The sequence below is a fragment of the Phasianus colchicus genome, chromosome Z (assembly GCF_987193195.1).
Source record: "Phasianus colchicus chromosome Z, bPhaCol1.hap1.1, whole genome shotgun sequence".
NCBI classification, from domain to species: domain Eukaryota; kingdom Metazoa; phylum Chordata; class Aves; order Galliformes; family Phasianidae; genus Phasianus; species Phasianus colchicus.
Genome location: NC_143476.1, coordinates 41,244,099 through 41,255,718, shown reverse-complemented (window position 1 = coordinate 41,255,718; position 11,620 = coordinate 41,244,099). Strand labels below are relative to the sequence as shown.

At 40.5% G+C, this 11,620-nt stretch overlaps 1 long non-coding RNA gene across 2 annotated transcripts in view; it reads right to left on the bottom strand.

The window, feature by feature from the left end:
* Nucleotides 1–674: 674 nt before the first annotated feature.
* LOC149912909 (uncharacterized) overlaps nt 675–11,620 on the bottom strand; it is a 57,877-nt gene continuing 46,931 nt past the window's right edge. The window contains exons 4-5 of one of the 2 annotated variants that reach the window (XR_016461955.1): nt 5,381–5,525; nt 675–782 (exon numbers count right to left, since the gene is read on the bottom strand). This is a non-coding gene — a long non-coding RNA (uncharacterized LOC149912909). Of the gene's footprint in view, nt 783–3,122; nt 3,143–5,380; nt 5,526–11,620 lie in introns of those variants that run through there. The other variant, XR_016461956.1, reaches the window with a different exon arrangement.

Genomic DNA, 11,620 nt, shown 5'->3' with positions numbered 1-11,620 from the left:
TATTTTCACATGAATGTAGTAACACAAAAAAAGTTCAAAGCAGTAACTGATACACTCAATTATAAAAGGTGCCCTTCCTGTGCAAGAAATGTAACTCAGCCCTTGGGCTAGATGCCATTCTGTGTCATTGATGTAAACCTGGCGGACAGTACAAATACTCTGAATTTAAAATGGCATGACTAAAAATGGAGTCTTTCCTCTAGCTTTTAAGTTTTAAGAAACATAAAATATGTACGTATGCTTGGCAACTTTTCCTTTCATTATATACAAAAGTGACTCTCTCTAAAATAACTGTCAAACTAAGAGGGACTGTCAGAAACCTATCACAGGAGGTAATCTATTTGCTCAGGTGGCTGAAGAGCAATGAAAAAGTAGATATTGAGTTTCAGTTTTCAGCACATACATTAAAGTCCCATGCCTGTAATTAGGTCTCCTACCTTCCAAATAGAATTTTAAAAAAGTTTGATACATGATTATTTTAAATTATTTTTCTATAATTGGTTAGTGGTATTGTGGAACACATATTTAAGGATTAATGATGAGAAAGATTAGAAATCCAAAAAGTGTAAAATTCCATGCAAACTCAATTAAGTTTCAAGGACATTTCCATCAGAAAGAATGGAAATGAAGAAAGAACGGAGCCCCCAGGCTGGTTGTTGAGTGAGAATTACTGCTTACCCAGCATCCGTTTGCTTCATCAAATGTCCCCCATCTGCTCACAGAAACCTCTCTAAGATGCTTTTCTGAAGAATATTTGGCAGCATGTTTCCCAGGGCTGATGCCTAGAGGAGAGGGTTACATGGAGACTTGCTGTCTATCTTGATGGCAAACCCCTCCTAAGTAGGAATCCAGAGCTGGTGACTCACTTTGTAGTCTTGTATAGGTCTGGGGCAAGACAACATTATGGCAGTGGGGAGATATTCATGGTCAGGCTGGACAGGCCTCTGAGGTCTCTGACCTCTGTGGGTGTCCCTGTTCATTACTGGGGAACTGGACTCAATGGTCTGTAAGAGTCCCTTCCAACTCAAAAAAAAATTCTATGATTCTATGATTCTATGAATATTCCTGGTTTTATTACAAGTACAAATACTGATAAAGCCTACATTCAAATTGTTTATTCCTTGCTTTTGGAGAAGCTAAAACACTAGCACTAAGAGTTTTAATCAACGTAGATAATAGCTTGTCAGTTGCTATGCACAGTGGTACGTGCACCCAGTTTGAAATTTCAGTGCCATTAATGTTTTTAATTTTTTAAGTGATATGACACAGTACATGCAATCAACAATAATGAACATACCATGGTTCAGGACCCCTGATCTCTCAGCTAGTAATTTAAAATATTTTCATGTGTAGAGACAAGACAAGTATTATGTCCTAAATGGAGTCTAGGTCCCCAGCACTATTTTTCTCTCTATTTGATCCCTAAAAACAGCTGTTTTCTTGCCAAAGATTTTGCATCGTTAAATCTCCTTTCTGAAACAATGAATATTGTGTAGTTGCAGGCCACTTTTTCAAACCTGTGGACATTCCCTTTGCTTCTACTTCTTTAAGCAACCTGCAGTTGCAATACACTTTTGCAGTACAGTCTTGAACCTCTTTATTCCTTGTTTTTCAGTCACCATGGGCTGTGTCTGTGCTGTCTTTGTAACCAGGACCAGGGAATGACCTCTTTTCTCCCAGTCAGTTTTCTCAACACATCTACTGGTGTGGATGAAGCAAGCAAAGGCAACAAGAAGAGCAAATACAATTATACTAGCAAGCAGGAGTATCATTTATTATAGATGATAATCACATGTTGGTTTGTCACTAGGTGTGTTTAATCAACTACTTTCTTTTTGAAATAAGAGTGAAGATAAAAGAAAAGTTCAAATAGGATTCCTACATGTCTCGTTTTCATTAAAGATTAGATCTGCTACAACACGATGAACTGAGGATAATATAATGTAACGTCCAAACACTTTTTTTCAAGTAATGTTAACACTGAATGAAAGGTATACAGGCTTCAATGAAATTAGGAAGTTGAGGCCTAGTTGAATGCTATTTGTTGTTGAATGGTATTTGTGACAGTGTTGAAAGAAATGGCTGATGTTATTGTAAAGTTACTGTCTGTCATCTATGAAAAACGGTGTTCTGCACAGGTCTGTGAGTGTTAGAAATGGGCTTTCTTGAAGAGCTGTCTTTATGGAAAAGGAGGCATTGCTTGCAAACTGGTAAATTGGGAAAAAAAAAAAAAAAAAAAAAAAAAAAGTCACATTTCTGATTTCCAATTTAGTTATTAGAAAATCCCCATCATCTCTCTTTATATTATATGAATATGCATTTCCTATTTAAACCCTCACTCAGCAAGAGAAGGAAAAACACTTCTCAGTTTCAGTGTAAGTGCCCCATGGAATTTCCTACAGGAAAAATATCACTTTAGATCTGTCAGACAATAACATTTTATTACCTCAAGGATGTTATCTGAACCTGAGGTCTAATATCTAAATGAACTGCAGTTCAGATTATTTGAGATTTAGCAGAAAGACAGAGGGATGGAAAGTTTCATAGAAAGATTCTATGGGGAGAAGTCTCATTCATTTATTGTGGATAAATATGATGAAAAGGTATTCATATACCAAGTTTTAATAACTGTATGGTTAACAGGAGGAACAGTAGACAGCTTTGAGCAGTAGCTGACATACAGAACAGGAGAGTTGGAAGAGTGATATTTCCAAGAAGATTAATTTAATTTAAAGGCAGAATGTTTTTTGGCTATTGGAAAGTTCTCTGTTGTGTTGAGCAAAAGGATATATATACTGGCTGAAAATAAACCTGTAAAAGTGAGGTAATGCATTTACTAAAACAACAATAATTGCTATATCAGGATGGATCATATATTAAAGGCAATAAAACTCTGATTAATAGCTGTCAGGTTATTTCTTTATTTTCTCAAATATTTATTTGAGCGCAACATACTATAAATACTTTAAAGAAAATGTTTATCTTATATTTGTACATGATTGCACTCAGTAATACATGGAAGAGCAGCCACTGAAGTGGGAGGATCATAAGCCCAATGTATGTGAAGAGAGAGAGCAATAAATTTGATTCTTCTAAGCATTTTTCTGTTACAGGTTTTGAGAAACTTGTTAGATTTTAGTACCTGCAAATGTAAATGAAACCAACATAAAATACCATACATAACCTTATTGCTTTAAATAACATAGAAAATATGGATTGGAAGACTCGTGTGCATGTTCTTTTTTTCTGTCTTAGACCTGAATAAAGCTGTAAAGAAGAAATTAATGCTCTAGTAAGTCACTGTCAACTCTTGCAAGTCCATTTGGGAGAAAATTTGACACTCCATTTTTTTTTTCTTGTTGTCCTTCTATCTCCTACTCTCCTTTCTGTGTATGTTTATTATTTGCCTCATTTCTGTGAAAACAAATCAGGCTCCATTAATAAAAGCAAAAACTGTTTAAGGCCATCCATCTTACTCTTTCTCCTCAAAGGTTTGCTGCCACTTGTTCTATCACAGAGGACTGCAAAACTTTTTTGCTCCACATTGTTACCCTCTAAAGATAAAATGAATAAATTGCTTAAGAAGATGTTGAAAGACTCTTAATGGTGCATTTATGATCATAACATACGTATTTGTGAGACCTAAGGATTTTTATTCATTCTATTTTTGTTCAATGTAAAATCAAGATTAACTTCTTAGATTTTCTGGACATCCTCGTCGTATAAATTTAATTTTTTACTCCTTTTCCTTGTACAACTTCTGAAATCTGACAGTAAGAACATTTTTATTTTTGTCTCAAACCTCTTTTTTATTCTTTGTCCATCTATTTTTTTTTCCCCCCTATGATGCTTCTTATAACTTTACCAATTACTTTGTGTTCCATTTCATTACGTTATTTATTTTTGCTTTTTCTTTAGGGCAGGATATGTCTACTGCTATGCATCTGCACAGTTCCTACAATGGAGCTTTGATCCTGGTTGGATTGCTTAAGTGCCATTAACATAAACGTGGTTAACAAAAATAGTAGTTTCAGCTTAGTATTTTTCATGCTAAATCAGGTTCAAAACTAGAAGAATAAAAGTTTTTTTGTAAGAAACATAAACATCCATGTTGATTTCATAAGTGAAACTGATTCTGTTTTTGAAGAGCGGAAGAAATTTAAATAATTCATCTGAAAGCAAAGTTCACTTCTGTTTTTATATTCTCAGAAGTGAATCATCAGATTAAACTAGCATGCCACAGTTTAGTGGTAAACCTCTAACACTACCAAATCTACATATGTAGATTTTGCTTTAATGTCACAGGCAACAGAATGTAATCAACTAACAAACAAAACAAGCAAACAGAAAATTCACATCCAAATAAACCAGAAAGAGGAGTTTATAGACACTCTACAGAACTGTTAGCTGTGCTATGCTTTTCAAAAGCTGGAATTTGTCCTACAGACATCTCAGAAGTTGCACATCTGTCCAAGAAGAATCATTGCACTTTATTTCTACTGTACATGTTTATCTTATATCTTATTCTTCATTACTGTTATGTACTATGCAAAATACATAAAGAAAAAAAGCAGTAATCAAACTATACATACTGTGAGCAGGGCTTTGTGAAGGCTGCAGTACTGTACAGAAGAAAGCCTTGAACAGATCTATCTCAAATTCAGGGTAATAATACATTTATTTCCTACCCACATTGCTCATGTAATCCACCAACTATTTTAGGAACGCCTAGATTCTTAAAAATACAGAAATTAAAGTGATTTCCTGATCAACCCTTACAGAAAGACACAAGTTTAAACATGAAAGCAACTATGAATGCTTTGGAGAGAAAAAAATAGAATGTAATGTTAATAATCCCTGTAATGTTAATAAGCTAAATAACAGTTTCAAAGTTTAGTATCTTGATGCTTTACGGAGCTCCCATAAAATGGCTCTGAGCCTTCCCTTTCTCATGATTTTGCACACCCACGCAACTTGCTCTGTGGGGATGGAAGATAACAGGATTTAGATCCTTGACACACTGCAATTGATTTAACAATAAATATTGTCCATCCTAGTTTTGGGTTACTATAAGATGAAAGCAAAAATGTATATACTGATCTACTGGTTTTCTTTTAAAAAACATTCATCTGATGCTGAAGGCTAATTCTGTAAAGCTGAAACTTAAATCCCAGCAGAAACAGGTTCCCAGATATTAAAAACAAACAAACAAACAAACAAACAAACAAAAATCATAAAAGTATGTATAATGAAATCTTTAGGCATGTGACAAACTTTGTTTTATATATTATATGATTTCAGAACATCTGTCACACACACTCACAAACTTTCCTTAGAAGGAGAAGCAGAAGTTTAGATGATGATAAAGTTATGTTCTTACCACATTAGAAGGTTCCAATTTCTTCCTTCTAGCAAGGTCAGTGATATTATTGCCATTGTAGTTGATGCTCTCCATACAGCCTTTGAAATTTTTTTCTGCTGTTAGAACTTGGCTTCCCAGAAAAAGGCATGCCTCCAAAGGTTATCTTTGAATGTATCAGAAAATGAAAGACAGTTACTGGAGGACAAGGGCTTAGAATTTTTGCTTACTAGAAAAAGAAAGTATCAAACAAGTACTGGAAAAGTAGGAAAAAGTTAAGTTTCAAGGACATTTCCATCAGAAAGAATGGAAATGAAGAAAGAACGGAACCCCCAGGCTGGTTGTTGAGTGAGAATTACTGCTTACTCAGCATCCGTTTGCTTCATCAAATGTCCCCCATCTGCTCACAGAAACCTCTCTAAGATGCTTTTCTGAAGAATATTTGGCAGCATGTTTCCCAGGGCTGATACCTAGAGGAGAGGGTTACATGGAGACTTGCTGTCTATCTTGATGGCAAACCCCTCCTAAGTAGGAATCCAGAGCTGGTGACTCACTTTGTAGCCTTGTATAGGTCTGGGGCAAGACAACATTATGGCAGTGGGGAGATACTCATGGTCAGGCTGGACAGGCCTCTGAGGTCTCTCATTACACTCCGCAAGAGGACAGTTTCTTTCAGAAATGTGGCATTTTATCACAGATACACCATTTTTATGCCCAGTAGAGCTCCTTTTCTCCCAGAAATAGCACTGCTCTTAGGAAGAGCTCCCATTTTCTAACCAAAATGCTGCTTTACACTCCTCAAGATCACACTTACCCCCATCAAGATGGCAGTGTCACAGAAATACCAGCTTCTGCCCCCAAAATGGGACTTTGGCTCTCCAAAACTAGACATTTTCTCCCAGAAATACCAGGACTCTTAGAAATACCTCACGTTTCATCTCAAGAATACTGCTTTCCACTCCTCAAGATCACACTGACTCCCATCACAATGGCCTTTTCTCCCACGTACGCCAGCTTTCTCCCAAATACACGACATTTTCTCCCACATACACCCGTTTTCTCCCAAAGATGGGACATATTCTCCCAGAAATGCCAGCTTATTCTTTAAAAAACGGCCTTTTTCCCCCAAAATACCAGCTTTCTCACAAACACCTGTCATTTTCCAACCAAGTCTGCTACTATCTCCCAGAAACAGCCGGTTTCCGAGAAATACCTGACGTTTGCTCTCCCAAATACTACTTGACACTCCTCCAGAGGACATTGTCTCCCCTATTTACCACGTTGTCTCCCCAAGAGACCACTTGGCACACCAAAAAGACCACCGTTGCTCTCCAGTACAAGATCTTCTTTCCCACCGGTTCCCACTTTTCTCCCCCAGCTATGTCATTTCCTCCCAGAAATGCCACTTTTCCCTTGGAAATTTCACCTTCTCTTCCAAAAAGAGGAGATTTGCTCCCAGAAATACCCCTTCTCTTACAACTGCCACACGCTTTCTCCCCAAAAAGCCTCCATGACAATGCCAAATGGGACACTTGCAGCCAAGAAGAGGACACCTTCTCTCAGAAAGACCACTTTTCTCCCCAAGAGAGGAGATTTTCTCCCAATTGGATGACATTTGCTGTAAGAAAGACCTGTTTTCTTCCCTCAAGAGGACATTGTCTTTCCCACTGAGGACATTTTCTCCCAGAAGTGCCGCTACTCTTTGAAACACCTCCATTTCCTCCCAAATCTACTCCATGACACGCCTCAGGATGACACTTACTCCCCGATTTGGGGCATTTTCTCCCAGAAATACCACTTCTCTCCCAAAGGGATGGCCTTTTCCCTCTCTAGCATCTGTTTCCTCACCAATACCTGGCATTTGCTCCCAGAAACACCAGCTTTCTCACAGATACATCACCTTCCCCCCCCCACATCAGACCTCTTCTCCCAGAAATACCAGGACTCTGCTGAATATTTCCCATTTCCTCCGGAACATACAGCATTACACTCCGCAAGAGGACAGTTTCTTTCAGAAACGTGGCATTTTATCACAGATACACCATTTTTATGCCCAGTAGAGCTCCTTTTCTCCCAGAAATAGCACTGCTCTTAGGAAGAGCTCCCATTTTCTAACCAAAATGCTGCTTTACACTCCTCAAGATCACACTTACCCCCATCAAGATGGCAGTGTCACAGAAATACCAGCTTCTGCCCCCAAAATGGGACTTTGGCTCTCCAAAACAAGACATTTTCTCCCAGAAATACCAGGACTCTTAGAAATACCTCACGTTTCATCTCAAGAATACTGCTTTCCACTCCTCAAGATCACACTGACTCCCATCACAATGGCCTTTTCTCCCACGTACACCAGCTTTCTCCCAAATACACGACATTTTCTCCCACATACACCCGTTTTCTCCCAAAGATGGGACATATTCTCCCAGAAATGCCAGCTTATTCTTTAAAAAACGGCCTTTTTTCCCCAAAATACCAGCTTTCTCACAAACACCTGTCATTTTCCAACCAAGTCTGCTACTATCTCCCAGAAACAGCCGGTTTCCGAGAAATACCTGACGTTTGCTCTCCCAAATACTACTTGACACTCCTCCAGAGGACATTGTCTCCCCTATTTACCACGTTGTCTCCCCAAGAGACCACTTGGCACACCAAAAAGACCACCGTTGCTCTCCAGTACAAGATCTTCTTTCCCACCGGTTCCCACTTTTCTCCCCCAGCTATGTCATTTCCTCCCAGAAATGCCACTTTTCCCTTGGAAATTTCACCTTCTCTTCCAAAAAGAGGAGATTTGCTCCCAGAAATACCCCTTCTCTTACAACTGCCACACGCTTTCTCCCCAAAAAGCCTCCATGACAATGCCAAATGGGACACTTGCAGCCAAGAAGAGGACACCTTCTCTCAGAAAGACCACTTTTCTCCCCAAGAGAGGAGATTTTCTCCCAATTGGATGACATTTGCTGTAAGAAAGACCTGTTTTCTTCCCTCAAGAGGACATTGTCTTTCCCACTGAGGACATTTTCTCCCAGAAGTGCCGCTACTCTTTGAAACACCTCCATTTCCTCCCAGATCTACTCCATGACACGCCTCAGGATGACACTTACTCCCCGATTTGGGGCATTTTCTCCCAGAAATACCACTTCTCCCCCAAAGGGATGGCCTTTTCCCTCTCTAGCATCTGTTTCCTCACCAATACCTGGCATTTTCTCCCAGAAACACCAGCTTTCTCACAGATACATCACCTTCCCCCCCCCCACATCAGACCTCTTCTCCCAGAAATACCAGGACTCTGCTGAATATTTCCCATTTCCTCCGGAACATACAGCATTACACTCCGCAAGAGGACAGTTTCTTTCAGAAAGGTGGCATTTTATCACAGATACACCATTTTTATGCCCAGTAGAGCTCCTTTTCTCCCAGAAATAGCACTGCTCTTAGGAAGAGCTCCCATTTTCTAACCAAAATGCTGCTTTACACTCCTCAAGATCACACTTACCCCCATCAAGATGGCAGTGTCACAGAAATACCAGCTTCTGCCCCCAAAATGGGACTTTGGCTCTCCAAAACAAGACATTTTCTCCCAGAAATACCAGGACTCTTAGAAATACCTCACGTTTCATCTCAAGAATACTGCTTTCCACTCCTCAAGATCACACTGACTCCCATCACAATGGCCTTTTCTCCCACGTACACCAGCTTTCTCCCAAATACACGACATTTTCTCCCACATACACCCGTTTTCTCCCAAAGATGGGACATATTCTCCCAGAAATGCCAGCTTATTCTTTAAAAAACGGCCTTTTTTCCCCAAAATACCAGCTTTCTCACAAACACCTGTCATTTTCCAACCAAGTCTGCTACTATCTCCCAGAAACAGCCGGTTTCCGAGAAATACCTGACGTTTGCTCTCCCAAATACTACTTGACACTCCTCCAGAGGACATTGTCTCCCCTATTTACCACGTTGTCTCCCCAAGAGACCACTTGGCACACCAAAAAGACCACCGTTGCTCTCCAGTACAAGATCTTCTTTCCCACCGGTTCCCACTTTTCTCCCCCAGCTATGTCATTTCCTCCCAGAAATGCCACTTTTCCCTTGGAAATTTCACCTTCTCTTCCAAAAAGAGGAGATTTGCTCCCAGAAATACCCCTTCTCTTACAACTGCCACACGCTTTCTCCCCAAAAAGCCTCCATGACCATGCCAAATGGGACACTTGCAGCCAAGAAGAGGACACCTTCTCTCAGAAAGACCACTTTTCTCCCCAAGAGAGGAGATTTTCTCCCAATTGGATGACATTTGCTGTAAGAAAGACCTGTTTTCTTCCCTCAAGAGGACATTGTCTTTCCCACTGAGGACATTTTCTCCCAGAAGTGCCGCTACTCTTTGAAACACCTCCATTTCCTCCCAAATCTACTCCATGACACGCCTCAGGATGACACTTACTCCCCGATTTGGGGCATTTTCTCCCAGAAATACCACTTCTCTCCCAAAGGGATGGCCTTTTCCCTCTCTAGCATCTGTTTCCTCACCAATACCTGGCATTTTCTCCCAGAAACACCAGCTTTCTCACAGATACATCACCTTCCCCCCCCCACATCAGACCTCTTCTCCCAGAAATACCAGGACTCTGCTGAATATTTCCCATTTCTTCCGGAACATACAGCATTACACTCCGCAAGAGGACAGTTTCTTTCAGAAACGTGGCATTTTATCACAGATACACCATTTTTATGCCCAGTAGAGCTCCTTTTCTCCCAGAAATAGCACTGCTCTTAGGAAGAGCTCCCATTTTCTAACCAAAATGCTGCTTTACACTCCTCAAGATCACACTTACCCCCATCAAGATGGCAGTGTCACAGAAATACCAGCTTCTGCCCCCAAAATGGGACTTTGGCTCTCCAAAACAAGACATTTTCTCCCAGAAATACCAGGACTCTTAGAAATACCTCACGTTTCATCTCAAGAATACTGCTTTCCACTCCTCAAGATCACACTGACTCCCATCACAATGGCCTTTTCTCCCACGTACACCAGCTTTCTCCCAAATACACGACATTTTCTCCCACATACACCCGTTTTCTCCCAAAGATGGGACATATTCTCCCAGAAATGCCAGCTTATTCTTTAAAAAACGGCCTTTTTTCCCCAAAATACCAGCTTTCTCACAAACACCTGTCATTTTCCAACCAAGTCTGCTACTATCTCCCAGAAACAGCCGGTTTCCGAGAAATACCTGACGTTTGCTCTCCCAAATACTACTTGACACTCCTCCAGAGGACATTGTCTCCCCTATTTACCACGTTGTCTCCCCAAGAGACCACTTGGCACACCAAAAAGACCACCGTTGCTCTCCAGTACAAGATCTTCTTTCCCACTGGTTCCCACTTTTCTCCCCCAGCTATGTCCTTTCCTCCCAGAAATGCCACTTTTCCCTTGGAAATTTCACCTTCTCTTCCAAAAAGAGGAGATTTGCTCCCAGAAATACCCCTTCTCTTACAACTGCCACACGCTTTCTCCCCAAAAAGCCTCCATGACAATGCCAAATGGGACACTTGCAGCCAAGAAGAGGACACCTTCTCTCAGAAAGACCACTTTTCTCCCCAAGAGAGGAGATTTTCTCCCAATTGGATGACATTTGCTGTAAGAAAGACCTGTTTTCTTCCCTCAAGAGGACATTGTCTTTCCCACTGAGGACATTTTCTCCCAGAAGTGCCGCTACTCTTTGAAACACCTCCATTTCCTCCCAGATCTACTCCATGACACGCCTCAGGATGACACTTACTCCCCGATTTGGGGCATTTTCTCCCAGAAATACCACTTCTCCCCCAAAGGGATGGCCTTTTCCCTCTCTAGCATCTGTTTCCTCACCAATACCTGGCATTTTCTCCCAGAAACACCAGCTTTCTCACAGATACATCACCTTCCCCCCCCCCACATCAGACCTCTTCTCCCAGAAATACCAGGACTCTGCTGAATATTTCCCATTTCCTCCGGAACATACAGCATTACACTCCGCAAGAGGACAGTTTCTTTCAGAAACGTGGCATTTTATCACAGATACACCATTTTTATGCCCAGTAGAGCTCCTTTTCTCCCAGAAATAGCACTGCTCTTAGGAAGAGCTCCCATTTTCTAACCAAAATGCTGCTTTACACTCCTCAAGATCACACTTACCCCCATCAAGATGGCAGTGTCACAGAAATACCAGCTTCTGCCCCCAAAATGGGACTTTGGCTCTCCAAAACAAGACATTTTCTCCCAGA